Source organism: Excalfactoria chinensis, chromosome 2 (assembly GCF_039878825.1).
Source record: "Excalfactoria chinensis isolate bCotChi1 chromosome 2, bCotChi1.hap2, whole genome shotgun sequence".
In the NCBI taxonomy this organism is placed as follows: domain Eukaryota; kingdom Metazoa; phylum Chordata; class Aves; order Galliformes; family Phasianidae; genus Excalfactoria; species Excalfactoria chinensis.
Genome location: NC_092826.1, coordinates 28,581,194 through 28,595,675, shown reverse-complemented (window position 1 = coordinate 28,595,675; position 14,482 = coordinate 28,581,194). Strand labels below are relative to the sequence as shown.

Sequence of the window (14,482 nt, the reverse complement as noted above, 5' to 3'; positions counted from 1 at the left end):
GCAAAACTGACAGAACGATCCGGAGCGCTTTTCTTTGAAATGAGGAATACAAACGTTTGGCTTGGGAAGGTGCACAAAGAAGATTGTGGAAATAAATGGGGGGCTGAAGGTTGGGCTGGGGGGGAGAGCCTTAATCATCATTGCTCCACTTCCTATTCATCTGACTGTATTTAAGGAGTTTCTCTCTTTTCTTGACTCGGGGATCCTACTAAACTCGTGGAAATGAAAAAAATCAGACAATCAACCTTGAGGGAATATCTGCTAGTTTTCAGGGTTTGCGGTTTCAGCCGGTAGGAAGGCACACAACATAAAAGATGGCTAGCCAGCTGTTTTAACCTCTTGCACCTGGCTCCAGAGCTGGGGCTCACCAGGATTATTCAGTTATTCGTGCTATCTGTGCCTGAATATTTATAGTGTACGTTCTAGAGATCCACACAGTGCATTGTAGCATCTCTTTATCCTTTAGTCGTGGTGGTTTTGGACTTCGTCAACATAAACATGTATTCAATAGTTTTCATTTTTATGATAATGAACATAGAGGGTCAATGAAATATAGAGGGAAAAGTCGTAAATCTGCAAAAGTGAAACCTACCAAAGGAACAAAGAAAGGTCAGGTAAACCATCTGTGTAAGTCACAGTAATAGTACCTGCTGTTTGGCTTATGCAGTGATACTGCTTTATTATTCTCTAAAATGAAACTTATCCACTAGATCAAGTTAAAACTAAAAGAGAGCCGTGGAGATGATAAATGGTGTTGCGTGTGTCTTTCAGAACAGGGAGATGGTTTTGTTCCTAGGTTTTTGAATAGTTCAGGTTTATTTGTGAAGATGGTGCACCAGAAAAGATCATATAAAGGGGGCCGAGAAAAATCACTGTTTAATATTGCAGAATTTACTGCTTCCATTCTGACCATGAGCCTAAATTTACACAATGAAATTTGATTATCTCTAATAACAATATTAGATCCTGCACTGGATGGATGAGAATTGAGGTGGTTTTGTTGATTGCAAGGGTTTAATGTTGCATTTCAGAATCTGATGTGGTTTAGCCTCCCTTCCATTAACTGGAAAACCCCTGAGGTTTTACAATTATTTCTTAAAGATAATACATTTAAGATTGCATTGGTAGGCTGAAGAAAAGTCATAAAGGCAAGAAGGGAAGCCCTTAATAACTCTTGAGATTCAGACATGTTCAGCAGTTAGATTGGCTCTGACTTCACCAAGGGTCGACAATGTGTCATTTCCATGAAGCCAAATTGCCCTCTGCCTATATGATATTAATGTGCAAATCAATATTTCAGGGATTAAATTTCCCTTCTTCATTTTTTATGGTTTCTACCTCAATAAGTCTCAAGTCTATTAGAAGAGGCTGGATGATTTAAAATCTTTCACTGCAGAATGGCTTGTCGTAGCCTTGTTTCACAGACCGTTTTTGGATTTTCGTTATAAAAGACGAAAGGCATTCCAAAGAAGTTGATAGTCAATATAGGTACATGCTCACTGTTGTAAAGCCATTGTTCGATTAAGAGCTAAAAAGGTATTGAAAATATAATATATGTGTTTTTATAATATATATACATTCTGCTGCTTTAAAAATATTGTGTTAATCACCTATTGATTTATTTCAAAATCGATTGAAGCTTCTTTCTTATTAGTGATTTGTTCAGCATTCTTCAGCATTGTTGTTAATTTCCTTAAGCAGCATGCATGAATTAATCTACTGGTAGAATGCGTTTTGGGTTTTCTTTGAAGCATACTTAAAACCAGGCATTTTTACCTATTTAAGCTGAGTGGTGTGAACAGCTTAGTATTGTTGGGAGAGCCAGGGCACTTCAGATTCAGCATTGTTTTAATGAAGCTCAGGGGCATTTTGTAAATATTTTATGATTTCTACTCAGATGCTTATCAGCAATGTTTATGAAAGGTTTCCACTGAATATTCAAGATCAGTTAAAAATTAAAATGGAGCTATCTGATCTGGAAGGAAACAATACATGACAGAAAATTTAGGTCAAAATATGAGGTTGTGACTTTATCACATAATCTTGGGAAGGCCCTACTGTCTATCATTTAGTGTTGTTTTACAGTCTTAGACCATCTGGACCAAGTTCCGCACAGCTGCATGAATTTCATATGTGATAGAACATTTTTTCCATTCAGTGTGAAATGTTCCTTCCTAAAAACGTACACCAGACTCGCTTAATTTAGTCTGCTAAAAGAAATGCACATGAAAAAGGACAAAAGGCTCTTTAATCTCTGCAAGCTGTTTGTTTTTCTTCAAGATTCCTGTCTGTTTGGGTTTGAAAAGTCATGTTTATTGAGCTGATGATTCTGAGGTGTGACATTAAAATAATATATGATTTTTGTGCTAGTTTCTGCTCTCCTAGTTAATTTGCAGAACTACTTTTTATGCCTGTCAAAACACATAGTTAATCTATTCTTATTTACAATTAATCTCAATAAAATTAATCTTAACTATGCCTTAGTCAGTAGCTTAAAATATCTAATTATATTCAATTAACTGCTGTCATAGTAATTAACACTGCTTAATTGCCTCTGCATATATTTATGTAAAGCTCATTAGTTACTGCTTGCTCTTTTTTTCCTATTCTCCTTCCCATTTTTGTGGCTCTGAGAGCACTGACACAAAACCCAGGGCAGGTTTCTGACAATTTGCTTCTTGAAGGATCTATGATAATGGCAGCACATGTGTTTGTAGCATGTTATATGGGTAAATATTTATGTTTTCATCTGCAAAAGGAGTACTAGAACTAGGTCTGTTGAGAACTTCCATCCCTCCTTTCCTCCCTCCCCCCCCCTCCCCCCTTTTCCTACCCCAGCACATACAAAAATGTTTTCTAGCCTTGTTGATAGAAATATGAGAAGCCAGGTTAAGCTTTGTGTTTATAAATGAAGAGCTTTTCTGCATCTGCCTTGGGGCTGTACCCAGAAGGCAGAGCTTTGCTGCTCCGAATTCATTCAAAGGGTTAAAGACTTGGCCAAGGTTCAAACCGAGAAGCGCCCAGGGAAAGTGCATGTGAATATGTACAAGTTTCATGTAATTAGTGCTTAATTATATTAACATATGCAAATTGTCAACTTAGGAGCTTGTTGAGCTGGCAAAGATCAGCTAGGCACAATTGCTGTATTGTTCTGAAACAATAATGGATTTCAAGTTGGATTGTGAAAACACATAACTAGCTATCTAATTTAACTCATACCATGGTGAAATTTCATTAGTCTCCATGGAGACTGGTTTAATTGTGCTGACTAATGTTCTGGGCTGCAGAATGTCCTAAAAAGAAAGCGTTGTTTGCCTAATCCACCTTACAATGACACTTGTTTGTACATGTTTCCCTTGTGTGAGAATTTGCATATGCAAATAAATAGTTTCTCTGCCCCATTTGTCATGGCTGTTCATTACCCATGAAGAGGACATTGTTACTAGGCTGTTACTGAGTCTCCCAAGACAGGATAGTGTCAACCAGTCCAGCCACATTCTTTCATAATTTGTTTCTGATTAATAGACCAGAGTGAGGCTCATTCTATTCAGGCCTCTGCAAAGGGAAGGTCAGTTCTGTCACTGAAAAGAGTTTCCGCAGCAACTGAAGTTTTTGCTCTCCCTCCCCCTCCTCCTGACTCTCTCTGGCTAAAATAATCATATTTAAAATAATGTATTCTTGCTCTAAGGAATACCTCCGCTAATAATCTCTAGTTTCCTAAAGCAAAAGATAGGAAAATAAAGGAGATTCTGGTATTGGAATATTAATCCTGTTTTTGACAGAAAGGTAAACTGATATAATTGCTTTTCAGTCCAAGGAATGGGGGTTTATACAAGTGTGAAAGCATCGGAAAAGGATTAGCATTTTTTTGCATAATGAAAAGCTCTGTTGAATAGGGCACTGAATGGTTGACTGAATGACTGAGATGAAAGGAAGATGAAAATGCAGGCTCCTCTTTCTTTATGCGTATGTTCAGCTCTCCCTAAAGTTATGTTTGTCCAAGACTTGAGAAAACAAGCAGGAGCTCGGATTTCAGCAACTTTTTAAGATGCCCTGAGTTTCCATCATCATGTGAAGTAATGCGTACGAGAGCAGCGTAGCAAAGGGCTGATAAACCCAAGTTCGGATGGAGAAGAGTTCCAGGAACATGACAGGAAAACCAAATATTGACTATTGGGTATCGAGGACTCCCAGCACCTCGCCTGGGGGGCAGAACAAGGGAGGAGGGGGCCGGCAGGGAGGGACGGACTCGATTTAAAAGTTGCCAATGGAAATTATGCATCAACGCGTAATAATCTAATAAAGTTTGGTATTCAAGGAAGCGAGGTTTAATCCATATCTGTTTTAATTATTAAACTATTTCTCTTTTGGAAAAAGTTATGAATTCTGACTCAGTGCTAAGTGTTTAAGTGGTTTGTATAAAGCCTTTCTAGGGAAAATATTACTCTCTTGCTTCGGCTTTTAAAATAGAGAAAGTGTACTGAAATAGAAATTGATGCATGCATACAGCAAGCAAGGGTGTTCGGCAGGGCTGCATCCCTGTACTCAAGTTGCTCAGAACTGTTTGGTTCAGGTAGGTTCAGTTGGTGAGAAAGACCCCGACCTCCTGCAGTCAGTGCAGGGCTCTGACTTCTGCCAGAGCAGAATCAGGCCCTGAGACACGGCTGCAACTGGTTAGCTGTTGACAATGTGATCAGTGCTTCTAATTATGTTCTCTCAACAGTAATTAGGGCAGTTAAAATACCATAAGTGTTGAGCCACTTTTGAAAGTGGGAAGTGGTTCTTTTGTATGTATGTAAATCAAATGCAGTGTGAATAATTATTAGTATGTATGCATATTAAGTAAGTTTGGTGTTTTTTTTTTGTTGTTGTTGTTTTGTTTTGTTTCTTTTTAATTTTTCTTTCCAGGTCAACATAATTACTGATTTAGAGCTACTGGGGAAAACAGCTGGTAGCTACAGTAAATGTTAACTTGTTCAGGGCTTTTTTGGGTTTTTGGGTTGCTTTTTTGTTGTTTTTTTTCTTGTTTTTTGAGTTTGCAGAACACGCGTTTGCAGATGTTTGTTAGCTCAGCATTGGATTTGATAATATTTAAACAGTTAGATGTACCTCAAAGAAATGAGAATTGGTTATGGCTAAATGAAATGAAGCTGCAAACGCAGAAAGAGGTTGGTAAGAGTGAAGTAAGAAAAATGCTCTCTTTTAAGACAAAGTTTAAGACTTTCTATGGGGCTTGAGAATGTTTTACTGCTAGCTATGAAATTCCTTAAAACTTCTTTTAAAGGAACATGCTTATGGGATATTCTTTTATTCTGGGAACAGCTTATTAGTGTATTTCCATAAGAAGAATGTGTTAATTTAAGGAATAAATTCATTTATATTTTAAAATATTGTTAACCAAGCACCATGTGTTGTCTCTGGCAAAGTTCCAGCCACTGTAGAACTGGATAACACATGGGTTAATAATAACTGATGTGATGTCTGCATTCTTACTGAATGGGCAGAAACCCAGCAAACTGAGTTTGAAGATTTTACAGAATAAGATGTAATGCAGAAAACGTTTAAGTGAACAGATGCTTAGACAGAAGAAACTAGAAATTGTTTGATGGTTGCTTTTACCTGGTAGGTGCTGTTGGGTTGCTGTTGGTATTATTATTAATTTATTGATTAGAAGATAACTTGTTTTGTGGAAATAAGGGGATCTGATTTGCCCTTTAATACACATCTTTAATACATGCTACTGTATTCTCTTGTAACAGTCATGCTGTAGGTCATTAATGCCTATACTTCTACTATTTCTCTAGCTTTTATTCATCTGTAGACTGCATGGGAAAAGTTTGCGCCAGGCTGAAATATGGTAATCTTGTTGAGGAATGATGTTTTCTGCTTAAACGAAATATTCTAATGAATAGTTTAACCAAGTTTTATGATCAAAACAAAAAAATGCCATCTTGAGACACTCTTCTTTGTGTTCACATTACTCAGCATCGGCTTTAAATTAGAAAGAAAGTGACTTAGAGATTAATTTGTCAAAATTATAGTTTATTTCCTTTAGGTACTTTTGGGGATGGTTTGATATGTGCCCAGAAACTGGGATTTCTGTACAGACAACCCTAGCAGAGTTTTGGCGCTCACACTGATCTGATAGGCTGTACCAGCTCCTAAGTAGGTGTTCAGGTCAATAGTTCACAAACTAAATGCTGTATGTATGTGATAGACTATGGTGACTGACAACATTTACCATTTAGGCTGCAGTGCTTTCTGACAGACAAGTGATGAGCACGCTAGACATATATCTAAAATTGGATTTAAGTAGAGAAATATTCTGGTTCTGAAACAAAACCTTACAAAATGCTTATGCCAATGTGAGTAAGCCTAGGAGATGTGAACCCAAAATGAACCAGAACCTGATTCCTGTTCACCCTCTGCTGTAGTAACAGTACCTGGGGAGATATATAGGTGTGTAAAACTGGCAAGGGTTGATACAGGTATAGAAGGCATGAGGTCTTTAGTCACCAGCAGAAAATAATCCCCAAAATCAAATTTTAAGGGTTTCACTTCTTTTTGCGCTCCCATTTCCAGGGACAGTGTGCTTAGTGCAGGAGGTGCTGCAGCGGCTGTAAGAAAGAGGCTTCACAGGGATGCTGGCAGAAGTGTCTCTGCTCCTTCAGCAGGTAACAGCAGAGCTGAGGGGCTGGGAGCAGTGGCTGCTGAGGGCTTGCTCCTCCCTGTTTTGACATCGAGGCTCCCTTATAGAGAAATGTGCCTAATCTGAGGTGACAAGGCACCTGTCACTAGCAGTGCTTCAATGTTTGGGGCACTGATGGAAATCTGGAATAATCCCAGTTATTTCTGCACTTGTTCCTGAATACAGTGGTGGAATAGATTGGAATAAACACTTTTTTTTGAGGAAAGTGAAGACAAAGCTTCTTGCCTTTTGCTTGGCTGGGGTCGATCCTTTGACTTCTGATTTCAGAGAGCCAAAGCTTTCCTAAGAAGAGAGAGGGGGAGAAAAACATCTTGTTTTTACCAAGTGTTATGTGACTATTTCAAGCACAGGTGATTTTTCCATGTGTGAAGACATGGCTGCTCACCTTTCAATCAGAATTTCTCTGTGTTTTAGTGTCTAATGCTGTGTATGACTTATCTTCTAGAGAAAATAAAGGCCTAAGTGAAAAGTAGCTCCTTAAACAGGGAACTTATTCCTGTGGGTTTCACTTTGATCCTTTTATATATATATATGTATGTGTGTGTTTTTGTGTGTGTGTGTTTGTGTGTGTGGTTATATATGGTTATTGATTTTGTTTACAACGCTGAGGGTTTAAATTAAAGAAAATGTAGCATCTCCAAAATAAATTATTTAGCTACGTGGCAAATGTCACCCCTCAATCCCTCAATTCCTTAGAGTTTTATGAACTGCTTGCAAAAAAAGCACGAGATCAGTGTGCTTGCCATGCCACTGAGGCCAGCTGTGGGGTGGGAGAATCACTGCTGCTGTGTAGCGATGTGCTCAGGGCCTTTTTCCAGCAGGATCAACTGGCTGACTGCTGTAGGGAGACAAGATACAATTTTTCATCCGGTTGTTTCAGCTCCACTAAGAAGCATTGCTGGCGCTGTTTTAAGTCACGAGTGGCCATGCCTGTGGATTGCTCGGTGCCTGGATGCTTCTTTCCCCTAGCAATGCTGCAGTTTCCTATTTTGACCCAGGGCCTGGTCCAAAGTCCAGCGTTGCCTCATCGATTCCTCCCGGCCTTGGATCAGACCCTCCTACAGAAGAGTGCCATCTGCTGAGGCGCCTGCCGCAATTCAGCGCTGCTGGGAGGCCCGGCCCCGACCCGACCCCGGCCCGGAGCCCTCGCTGAAATCACAGGGCAAGAGCGCAGCGGTCACAACTTTTTCCCGAGTGGGTGGTGAATAGCAAAGAGAGACGATGAAGTCCAAAATGATAGTATTTAAATATAGAAGAAAACTGGGAGTCTGACGATAGCTCAGCTACTAGCGAGGAAATTCAACCATCTGGAGCTTGTGACCCATCCAGACGGGGGTGGGGTGCCGGGGAGACCTTAAAAACGAAGGATTTCATTGAGTGTTGAAATTTATTCTCCAAGCAGGCTGCTGCCTTGCTGTTGAACAGCTCAGGTCTCTGAGTGGTTTTTTTTGCATCAAAGACATACATGCCGAGACACCTTGCTTCTTGCCACAGTCGCATGTTAACAATAATGTTTCTGGACCAGACTACTTTGGCTTAGCTCTGGGTTTACTGGTTGATTTGTTTTTCAATGTTGTCGTTGTTTACAAATAGTTTTTGTGTGTGTGTGTGTGTGTGTGTGTGTGTGTGTTTTTTAAAGGCTGTTTGAATTTTTCTTATATACACATAATGGCAGTGATCTATAAACATTCCTGTGTTCGGCTCCAGAAGGGGCTGAATCTGTTCTCAACAATTTTATTATTATTAATTATTATTTTTAAAACATGATTTTAACAATCGAAGGCAAAGATATTCTAAATCTTTTAGGTTCATTTAAAAATCTATGCAATTTAAACAAACGCTGAATTGTGTAAATGGTTTGTCTGGGAATTACTTAGGCTGCACAGCGTAATAATATTTTATTAGCTGTCATTTGTTTTCTAGGAAGAAAATGTTGATTTTTATGTTGTGTGTTATGTGCAGATTTGGCACTGACATGGGACAGTCCCCAAACATGAATTTCTAAAAAGGTGGGACAGTAGTTGCCCAAAAGGTGAAGACTTGAGAAAAATTGGGGTGGGTCATTTCTTTCCTGAAATGAAGCAGGGTACAGATTAGGAGCCATTAAGGTTTGCCAGGAGTTGCTGGTCATAGAAGCCTGTTTAAGTGCTCACTGTCAACAAGGAAATCATGGGCAGCACTTAAAGTGGCTCACCTCTGATTTATTCATAAACCTCACACGAGCACTTGGCTTTGTTCTTGCTCTGGTAAGGGGGAACTGATGCCAATAAGAACAGGAATAAAGAGCTTCTTGCATGGTCCAAAAGTGAATAGCACTTTATCTCAAAGCATGACCTCCATTCCCAAGATCTGTTGTGTTACAGTTGACTCCATCTAGATGTGTATTCTCCCATGAATTGCTAGAAGAGGTTACAACAAATATATACTTTGTATACCCTCTAGAAGTAACAAGAACTGTGTGACTGGAACTTAGGTTCTAACTTGACAGAAAGGTTGCAGCATTTGTAGCGAACTGAGAGATTTCCGCTTCAGACAGCACTTTATGCCGGCGTTTTTAATGTGAGTCGGTAAACAGAGTATGATTATATGGCTGTGATTCAAGTGAAAAAATTATATTCTTTAAGGGATTCATTTGAAAAATATATAAATATATTCTAATACATGTAGACGCAGAGATGTGAACGAGTTCTGAGACCAAAAAAAAAAAAAACAACCCAAAAACAACAAACCCAACAACAACAACAAAAAAAAAACTTCATTTTTTAGGCATATTTGATTGCTGTTGCTGTATTTTTGTTTCTCTAAAAAAGGCAAAGTAGTGCTAGCAGTCCGCGATGGGGGAAGGGACCTTTCAAAGACGGTCAACTGCCATGTTTGCACTGGGGCAGAGGTTGAGTACAGTTACTTAAATCCCCAGAGAAACATTTAGTTAACGCTGGTCTCTTTCTGATCCCGTCTAAGTCTGGTTTTCTTTTCTGCTTTTTAATGAAGTTTGTTTGTTGCTTTGTCTAGGTTATGTTTTTAGACTGACTTGCATTTTCACAACAGATTTGACCAAAAGAGTCATAATGGAAGACAGTGATGAGAGTTAATGATACGTCTTTGATAAAGCAGTCCTCGTGTGCAATCTGATCACAGCCATCAGCTCATTTGTCATGGCTGAAGTGAAAATGTCAGGACCAATGAGTGTATCAGTGCTGAAGGGGGCGAAAGGGCTTTTGGAGACACTTTTGTGCTGGGAGTGGGCCACAGCTTAGAAGCAGCTCTAGGGAAATACTGGGATTAGCCAACTCTGTGCACAAATCCCTAGCATAACAGAATTAGTTGGGAAAATGAGGTTTGTTAGGGAGAAAAAGTCTGTAGAACTGCTGTAGGCTGCAGACCAGGAACTATGCAAAACAGTGAGGCATTTTATTCAAATAATTTTAGTGATGTGCATTTATACACATTCTAACATGTACGGCATTTGGTAGCCAGCAACAGAACCTATTTTAATGCATGTTGCATATGTATGCTTCTAGAAAAAAATAGTGCATGTAAAATAAACATGGTCTTCACTATCTTAAAATAAGGTTTTCTGAATTTAGCAGAGAACACAGTGGAAACGAATACAACTTATTTAAATACTAACCAGTGCTGCTGATGTTTTTGCATAGGTTAGTTCAAACAAAAGCTCATGGCAATCTCCCTGCTGTAGACTTTTCTTTACTCTGAAGGTCTAATTAATACCATAGAATCATATTGATCACTAAACTAGGAATCTGGTCTGACTAGACTATCCTCTTTTTCTGGTCTCTAGAAGATGCTACTGAAGAATTTCACAGTATGCAGATGAGGTATGACCTCTTGTATATGCCTGCCTTGCCATGATTGCAAATACAAATTTTTTAGATTTCCGAAGAACGCAGTTTAATTTTCCTTACAATTTTGTTTGTTTTTCACATTCATTATAAAAACTCCTAATAGTTTTAGCAGATGATATCAGTTTTCTTTCTTAACCTCCGTACATTCATATTCTTTAAACAGTATTCTGCAGCAGTGAGTCCTACTGCCTAATCCCTCCACAGCTCTCATTGTTTTGTCACAGCCTAACTTTCTTGGAAACCTGCTTTCAGTAAGGCTCTTCTTGATTCCTGTTAAATATCTAGGAAGAGCAGTCTGCTTTTGCCTCTGTAATGTCCATAATAAATATGAAGAAATCTTGATTTTTGAGAAGTGGGGATCATGCCTATCAGAGCTATTCTCTTGCTATGAAGCTGCACAGGTGTTTAGTCAGGTGATGTGGTTACTTGCACTGCTCCAGTACAAACAGTGAGAGAATCTGTAGTTCTGTGTCCAGCATGTAGAGTAATGGGAAATTATCTGAGCAATTGTCTGCTTAGCAGTAGATAGTTTTCTGTCTGGCTACATCAGCTAATGATGTCTCAGCCTGTGGAAAGGTTAGGTTACTGGTTTGATACTGAAGAACTGGGGGTGTTTTGACTTCAGAGGCCTATGCCAAGGATGTTCAGGAGGCGGCTGCCGTTGGACATAAAGGTGTATTTCCTTTGTTTGATGTTGTCATTAGAGGTGCCTTTGCACTTAATGGAAAGCTGAGATAGGAACTAAGGCTGGTACTGGTGCTCTTGTGTCACTGGCTTGGTAGCTGCAATCATTACCTTGTCTACATGCAAGGGTCTTTGATACAGAACACCATGGGGAGCAGCACCAGCCTGGCAGTGTTTGTGCTGTTCAGTGTGCCAGCCTTGCTGCCATGCATTTGTTTGCAGGGGAGACCGCTGGGCTCATTCTTCCCCAAAACCTGGGTGTAAGCTTGGTAGCATGCTGATGCAGAGGGGTGGAGGGTAGGCTCTGCGTGGACAAGACCCAAGCTTTGCTCAGATAGCAGGTAATCACCACCGGTGGGCCCAGGCCTCCTGCAATGGGCTTGCTGCTGGAGCTGAAGCTTCCTGTTGTAGTGATGGGCTGCAGACCTGGGGTCTTCTGGGCATCATCACGCTGCCAACATGGCCACAGGTCCAAAGCACCGGGTAACCTTTGCTCTGCTGTAGGAAACTGCAATGATGCTGCATCCTTTAAACCCCAAACACTTTTCTGTTTATGCGTGTCAGTGTGAGTGGCAGCAGGAAAGTAATTTATTTAATCTAGCTCGTACTTATCTTTGTTAGGAGTCGTCTGCAGATTTCTTCCATTTCATGTACAGTGAATTGTCCTCTTTCAGATAATGCACTCAAACAACCTTCTTTTTGTTTAATTCTATTGATTTACAGTATTGAAGTGAAATGCCTGATACCTGTTTCCTGCACTTTGACTGTATGTAGTCAAAGAAGCTGATGAGATTCTTGCCTCCTTTCCACAGGCCCTTTAGCTGTTTTAAATGTATAATTATCATTGCATGTCATTTGATAGCTGCACTAATTGCTGCCAACCATTGTCTGTTTGCACTTAATGCTGAAACCTGATCAACATCCTGCTTTGGTTGATGTTTAGTGGTAAACTTTAATTAACTCTTATTGCATTGAAGAAGAGCTCAGTCTCTGTGCTAACTAATCATTTACCTTCATTATGTCCTGACAGCTCCACTTGTTCCTAGTACTAATAGATACACCAGTCAGTAAATAAACCTGCAAACCTTCATGCCTTGAAGTTGTTCCCCATTGATATTTTGTTGCTTAAAGTATAATGGGGTAAAGATAATTATTTCAGTTAGTTTTGTATCTCTGCTTTTCCAGGCACCAATCTCAAATTGCCTTTTTCATGCCAGACAATATCATTTTAATAGTAACTGTAGATTTAAGATAACATTATTCCTTCAGCATGGTTCCTATATACATGCATCTTTTGAATCAATACAATTAAGCTTGTCTCCTGTTGGAATTCTTGTAATTATTTTTCCTGAAATACTTTTCCTGTAATGATATTGAAGTTAAAGTAATCAGGTTACTGGCAGATCATGTAAAATTCAACTCAAAATTGCTGGCTGCTTGATTTTAATTTGTCTGACATCAAGTTTGTTTGAAAAGGGATAATATGTGGTTAAACCTAGGAGCTTATAATTATGGTTGACATTTGTTTGTTTATAATGAAATCTAATTAAAGTTCATACGTTTTAAAACACAAAAGTTAATTACTGAATTGCTCACTTCACTTATGCACAGCAGTCAAATTAACTTGCAGAACAAAAAATGACAAAAGACCATGCATAATAAAAACAAAATGCCCAGCTGATCTTGGCAATACAAAATAAATTTGCCGTGATAACATTCTAGAAAAAACAATTGCTTTATTAATAACTAAACTGTTTAAAAAGCATCCTGTGTTTTCATTGACCAGGCTGATTCTGACACAGAGCAATATTTGAATGTTTAACATGACTTACAATACCGACAGCTTATTTCTTTTCCTTTGCATGTGCGTTATTGGAAGAGTCTTGTACTTTTGTAAACTGTGCTCAGAAGCACAATTTTTAATGTTTCGTTTCCATCAAGACTCTTAATGGAGTCATCTGGGGTTGTAGTATCTCCCTGAGAACTCAAATGTTTGCTCAAGTACCTGTGATAACTTCTAGAAAGATAATTGCAGCATTTTTAGCATACAAGAAAATTAACATTAGGCAAACAAACAAACAAAAACTTCTGTAACATTTATTTCATAGTTGGTTCTGAGACAACAATGCGCTTGGTGAATGTTACAGAGCTATTTTGACCCTCTAGGCATTATTTGTTGGCATTGCAATCTGGCCTTACTTTCCAAATGTGCTGAGAGACTACACAACCAGACTTGAATAAAACCCCAAAGTCTGTGTTAATTTACACTCTAAAAGATTATGCTACCGTATTTTCAATTATTAATGTATTATGCTAATATTGCATTTTTTGTTAAATAAGTCGTAAGATTAATGAAACAAAAAGCTACATATTTCTTTTATTTATTTATTTCCTCCTCTCCTCCCCCCCCCAAAAAAAAAAAAAAAAGCTGTGAACACAATTGGTCTCTTTTATAGTGTTTGAGAACAGGTGACAGATCCAGGCAGTGTGATTTGTAGTGAAGACAATCAGAATTCATTGTTGAGCTGCTTCTATTTAATTTAGTTCTGTGTATGTATAAAATAACATCTGATGTAAACTAACTTTAGTCAGAATTAAAGAGATTTAATTGTAAAAGCTTTACAGATTGGGAGTATCGGCATATGAATAAACACAGTAAATCTGATTTATTAATTCCTAAGGTGATTGATGTGGTGAATTTCTTAAAAGGAAAAAGGAATATGAATTCAATAGATAAGGTTTATATTTAGTAGGATTACTAACTTGAACTTCCAAATTTAATAGGGATTTTGTGGGTGAAAAGGGAAAGCATTGGGGCTCTTTCCATTAATGGCATTCTTGTAAAATTGAGTGTAATTTACATAACCTTTCATAGTGTATATTGTGTGTGTTATAATACAGGACCTGATTGATTTGTAGATTAATATTTATTTAGTAAAAGAAAATCAAAGGGATTAAGCAATCATCATTTTAACCCTAATCCTACTTTGCATAGATGAGACAAAGGGAAGTGATTAATGCTTTAATGTTCGCTGGGTCAGTATCATTCAGATGCACCTTTCTCCCAAAAGAAAGAAAGGGGAAAAGTTGGTGCCTCCTCCCAGTATTGGCAAACAAGAGTTTTCTAGCAATACTTTAACTGATTAGACCATTCTTCATCACTAATGAAGTAATCACTACACAGCCTCAGTGTCAGGTGGAGTAGGAGAAATATGGTATGAAAGTG

At 38.5% G+C, this 14,482-nt stretch overlaps 1 protein-coding gene across 6 annotated transcripts in view; it reads left to right on the top strand.

The window, feature by feature from the left end:
• ZFHX4 (zinc finger homeobox 4) overlaps window positions 1–14,482 on the top strand; it is a 155,628-nt gene that overhangs the window by 2,929 nt on the left and 138,217 nt on the right. The gene's annotated exons all lie outside the window — the stretch shown is intronic.